The sequence below is a fragment of the Tupaia chinensis genome, unplaced genomic scaffold, assembly GCF_000334495.1.
Source record: "Tupaia chinensis unplaced genomic scaffold, TupChi_1.0 Scaffold000248_2, whole genome shotgun sequence".
NCBI lineage: Eukaryota > Metazoa > Chordata > Mammalia > Scandentia > Tupaiidae > Tupaia > Tupaia belangeri.
Window position 1 is genome coordinate 215,656 of NW_006159727.1, and position 5,829 is coordinate 221,484.

Sequence of the window (5,829 nt, forward strand, 5' to 3'; positions counted from 1 at the left end):
CCAAAAAAAAAAAAAAAAAGTGTTAGGAGGCCAGCAGATGATATGGTGGTTAGGGGCACTGGACTCCCACATGGCTGAGTGTGGGTTTGAGTCATGGACCTGGCGGCTTTCTCACTTTCCTTCTCTTTCTCTCTCCCTGTCCCTTTCTGGTCAACTTAAAATAAATAAATGAATAAATAAAAGTTCAGTAAAATAATTCTTGAAAAAAAAAAAAGTGTACATACGTGGGCCAGCAGGTGGCATGGAGGTTAAGGCACTGGATCCCACATGACCGACTGCACGGTTTGAGTCTCAGACCTGGCAGCTTGAAAATCATGCAAGGTATGTGTGTGTGCCCAAAATCCCAAGAAGAGAGTGGAGGAGAAAGGATTGTGGTGTGGCCATCCCCTCCAGGGTGCGACGGGGGAGGGGAGGGTGATTCCTCACTTTCCTTTCCGTCTCTCTCTGGTAAACGTACATGTCCTATAGCAAAAACTAAAATAAATAAATAAATAATAAATAATATAGCCATTGGGGACCAGCAGATGATGCAATGATTACGTTGTGGGACTGTCATGTAGTCAACCGTGGTTTGAGTCCCGAACCGGGTGACTTAAACCTCATGCCAGGTGTATGTGTGCATGTGTGCTCAGGATCCCGAGAAAATGGAGGAGAAGGGATTGTGGTGTGGCCATCCCCCGGGGGGTGATTTCTCACTTTCTGTCTCTCTGGTGAGCACACATATTCTATAGCAAAAATCTCTTTAAAAAAAAAAAAGTATATAGGCATTACTATTCATAACTGTCATTCCACAAATGCAACTAAATTATGAGTTAGATTTCCCCATGTTAAATGCCTAGAAGCACAGTTGGAGAAACTTGTGTATCTCAATTTTTTTTTTTAATTGTCAAAGGGCATGTGCATTTGCTAGAGAGAAAGCACACCCAAAGGGTATGATTATGCTGCCATCCTTTCTCCTGTTTCTCCATCCCGTTGGGATTTTGGGCACACACATGTCGTATGCATCTGGAGTGTCCTTCAAGCCACGAGGACTGGGATTCAAACCATAGTCAGCCATGTTGGATTCTGACTCTCTCGACAACTAGGCTATAAGACTGGTTCTCAAGAGAGTTTTATTTAAAAGAATTATTTTATTGAACTTTATTTATTTTAATTTGACCAGAGAGGGACAGAGTGACAAAGAGGAAGAGTGAGAAAGCAAGGAAACCAGCAGTTAGCGTAATGGCTATGTCGCTGGACTCCTACGTAGTCAACCGCGGTTCGCGTCCCAGACCCGGTGGCTTAGAACTCACGCCGGGCGCGTGTGTGTGCCCAAGATCCCGAGAGGAGAATGGAGGAGAAGGGATTGCGGCGTGGCCATCCCCCCTGGGGGGTGATTTCTCGCTTTCTGTCTCTGTCTCTCTCTGTCTGTCTGGCAAGCGCATGTGCCCTATAGCGAAAAAAAACTCTCAAAAAAAAATTAAAAAAAAAAAAAGGGAGAAAGCAAAATGCCGGTTCTAGGACTGCAGTTGGCCCTATGGGAGTCCAGTGGTTTTAACCACCCTGCCACCTGCCTACCTCTCAAAAGAGTTTTTAACATGACAAATAAGTTTGGTTGCTTGTTAACCTGTCTAATTTACTTGGATTGATGACAGTGGTACATGCTGGGGATGATATATAGGTGGATTATTTCTATATTTTGTCTTTATAACATTTTTTTTTTGGAGAGGTTCTTGCTACAGGGCGTGTGCGCTCGCCAGACAGAGAGTGACATAGAGACAGAAAGCGAGAAATCACTCCCCCAGAGGTGTTGGTCACGCTGCAATCCCTTCTCCTCCATTCTCCTCTCGGGATCTTGGGCACACACCCACACACGCCCGGCGTGTGTTTTAAGCCACCGGGTCTGGGACGCAAACCGCGGTCGACTACGTGGGAATCCAGCGACATAGCCATTACGCTAACTGCTGGTTCCCGTCTTTATAACATTTAATACATGGGGCCGGCAGGCGGCGTGGCAGCTAAGAGCACTGGACTCTCACATGGCCGACCAAGGTTCAAGTCCTGGACCTGGTGGCTTGCTTTCTCACTTTCCCTCCCTCTCTCTGTCCCTCTCTGGTCAAATTAACATAAATAAATAAATAAATGTAAAAAAAATTAAAAAAAACATTTAATACATGTATATTTTTGTATTTTGACAGAGGGTAAGAGAGAAAAGGGGGAAAGCATCCCCCAGTGGGGTGTGATTGTGCCTCACTCCCTCCTCTGTGTCTCCATCCTGGCAGGACTCTGGGCATGCATGCACTTGTGCTTGGCATGGTTTTCGAGCCACTGGGGCAGAGACTTGAACTGCACGGTAAGCCATGCGGGATCCAGCTCCCTTAGCCAGCCAGACGGTGAGGCCGGCTCTTCATAACACTGATAGTCGAGACACTTGTCTCCCAGAGGTCTGTTGACAGGAGTGGAAGGAGCTATTTTAAAGTAAGTTACCAAGCTCAGGATATTCATTTTTAAAATTTTTATCCAAAATAAAAGCAAGTGAGGATTGATTCCCAAAATAGGTCTTCAAGCCTTCATCCAGTTCCAGCATTTTATGATGTAAAAGTTAGAGTTAAATATAAAATCTAGATTTTATATAGTTTGAGCTAACAGTTGGCAAACTAACCTGCAAACGTCCCCCACGATGACATGGTTTTGTTGTGCCTGACTGGGTTGCAGGTGGCTCTGTATGTGACTCACCCTACAAGCTTGCAACACCCAGACTGGGCGGGACCTTGTTCAGAGACATGAGTCTGTGGATGTGTTCGGTTATCATGGAAGGAATGTCAAATTGCTATAAAAATTCCTCAATACGGATCTCAACTTTTAGACTGAACACATGTTAGACTGATAACAGTTCGCCGAATGAATCCAGTCCATGTGCCACACTTTGAGGACTCCACTTGGCCCACCGGCAAGTTTTTTTTTTAAAGAGACGTTTTTGCTATAGGGCACATGCGCTCACCAGAAAGAGAGAGAGAGACAGAGAGACAGAAAGCGAGAAATCACCCCCCAGGGGGGATGGTCACGCCGCAATCCCTTCTCCTCCATTCTCCTCTAGGGATCTTGGGCATGCACGCACATGTGCCTGGCGTGAGTTTAAGCCACCGGGTCTGGGACTCGAACCATGGTCAACTGCATGGGAGTCCAGTGACATAGCCATTGCATCAAATGCTGTTTCCGACCCACCGGCAAGTTATTGGAAGCTTCCTCCTATCTTCACGGGTAGAGGGATTTCTGTGATGAGTCAAGAACTAGCTAAGGTATCGGCTGAAAGTAAAGGGAATATTGAAGGGGTAATAGTGTCTCCCAATCTAACCGTGACTTTATCTTTTGAAATGACCAAAACGAGAATATCTAAAGATCAGTATTCTGTAGCCTAGTGGTTAAGGGAGCCAGATCCCACATGGACAGCTGAAGTTCAAATCCTGGCCCCAGTGACTTAAAATGCACACCGGTTGTGTATGTGTGCGTGCCCAAAAATCCTGACACGGTGGAGAAATAGAGAAAGGCTTGTGGCATGACCCTGGGGATGCTTTCTCCCTCCCTCTAGTGATCACACAACCCCTTTGGCAATTAAAAAAAATCTACCGGGACCAGCAGTTGGCGTAATGGCTATGTCGCTGGATTCCCATACAATCGACCACAGTTCGAGTCCCAGACCTGGCAGCTTAAACACTCACTGAGCACGTGTGCGTGTGTGCCCAAGATCCCAAGAGGAGAATGGAGAAGGGATTGTGGCGTGGCCATCCCCCCTGGGGTGTGATTTCTCACTTTCTGTCTGTCTCTGTCTTTCTGGTGAGCGCACACGCCCTATAGCAAAAACCTCTCAAAAAAAAAAAAAAATCCCCTCCAAACCCCTACCTCTCTTTGTCACATATGTTGCATATATTCCAACTGATAGCATTTTTTTCTTCCCTTACCACCTCCCTTATCTCTCTCTCAATCCCATAAAAATATGCTGGTGGTCAACCTAAACATTTAGTCCAATATTAAAAATTCTTGGGACCAGCAGATGGTGTAATGGTTAAATCGCTGGATTCCCACATAATCAACTGTGGTTTAAGTCTTGTACCAGCAGCTTAGAACTAATGCTGAGTGTGTGTGCATGTGTGCCCAAAATCCTGTGAGGAGAATGGGGGAGAGAGGATTGCAGTGTGGCCTCATTTTCTTTCTCTCTGCCTCTCTCTGTCCTGGAAGCGCATGCGCCCTACAGTAAAAATCTCTCTTAAAACAAAAAATTCCCAGGAACAGCTGGTGGTTAAAGGCACTGGACTCCCACATGACTGATCACAATTTGGGTCCTGGACCTGGTGGCTTGCTTTGTCACTTTGCCTCTTTCTCTTTCTGTCTCTGATCAAATTGGAAAATAAGAAGAAGAAGTAAAGTTGGGGACCAGCAGGTGGCATGGTAGTTAAGGTGCTGGACACTCCCACATAGCTGACCATGGTTTGAGTCCCGGACCTGGTGGTTTGCTTTCTCAACTTCTCTTTCTCTCTGGTCAAATTAAAAATAATGAATAAATAAAGTTAAATAAATAATTATTTTTAAAAATAAGTAAAGTTAAACAAAATAATTTTTTTTGGGGGGAGAGGTTTTTGCTATAGGGCGCGTGCGTTTGCCAGAAAGACAGAGAGAGACAGAAAGTCCGGGACTTGAACCACAGTCGGCTACATGGGAGTCCAGTGACATAGCCATTATGCCAACTGCCGGTCCCAAATAAAATAATTCTTAAAAAAAATTCCCTTTGATCAGAGAGAAGTATTTGTAAAGTAGCTCAGTAAAAGAAAAAAAAATTAGTATGTAAAGGCTGGCCTCATAGCCTAGTGGTTTAGGGAATCTGATCCCACATGGCTGACCATGGTTCGAATCCCAGCGCTGGCAGCTTCAAAAACACGCTGGGGGGGATCAGTGGCTGGCATAATGGTTACGTTGCTGGACTCCCATGCAGTTAGTCATGGTTCGAGTCTTGGACCTGGTGACTTAAAACTCAGGCCGGGCACATGTGCGTGTGTGCCCAAAATCCTGAGATGGGATTGCAGTGTGGCCATTCCCCCTGGGGGATGATTTCTTGGTTTCTGTCTCCCTGTCTCTCCAGCAAGCACACATGCCCTGTAGATAAATCTCTCAAAAAAAAAAAAAAAAAAAAACACACTGGGTTGGGTGCATGCATGTGCAGAATCCCACATGATAGAGAAATGAGAAGGGATTGTGGCATGGTCAGCCCCATGGGGGGGTGTTTCCTCCCTCTCAGTTTGTCTCTCTCACCTCTCTCTAGCGAGCACACACACTCACTCTGGCAATTAAGAAAGGAATTTAGACCATAAATATCACGTGATGCTAGAAAGTAAAGAAGTGCTAAAAAAATGGTGGCATATGTCAGAAGGGCACAGGAACCAAACCTGGGACAGATAGGGGCTAAGATAAATGATAGAAATGGATTATAATGCAGACTGAAACAAATATCCAGGAGTTCACGCTGCTATAAATAATGGGATAAATAAATTGAGCAAGGAAGTTGTTTTCTTTAGTTTTTTGCTATAGTGTGTGTATGCTTGCTGGAGATGGAGACAGAGAGAGAGAGACAGAGAGATCACCACCCCGGGGAGGGGGACGGGGATGGCCACATGCAATCCCTTCTCCTCCTTTTGGGATTTCGGGTACACATGCATGGCACCAGCAGATGGCATAATGGTTTACGTCACTGGACTCCCACATAGTTGACTGCAGTTCAAGTCCCAGACCCGGTGGCTTAAAACTCATGCCAGGTGTGTGTGCATGTGTGCCCAAGATCCCAAGAAGAGAATAGAAAAG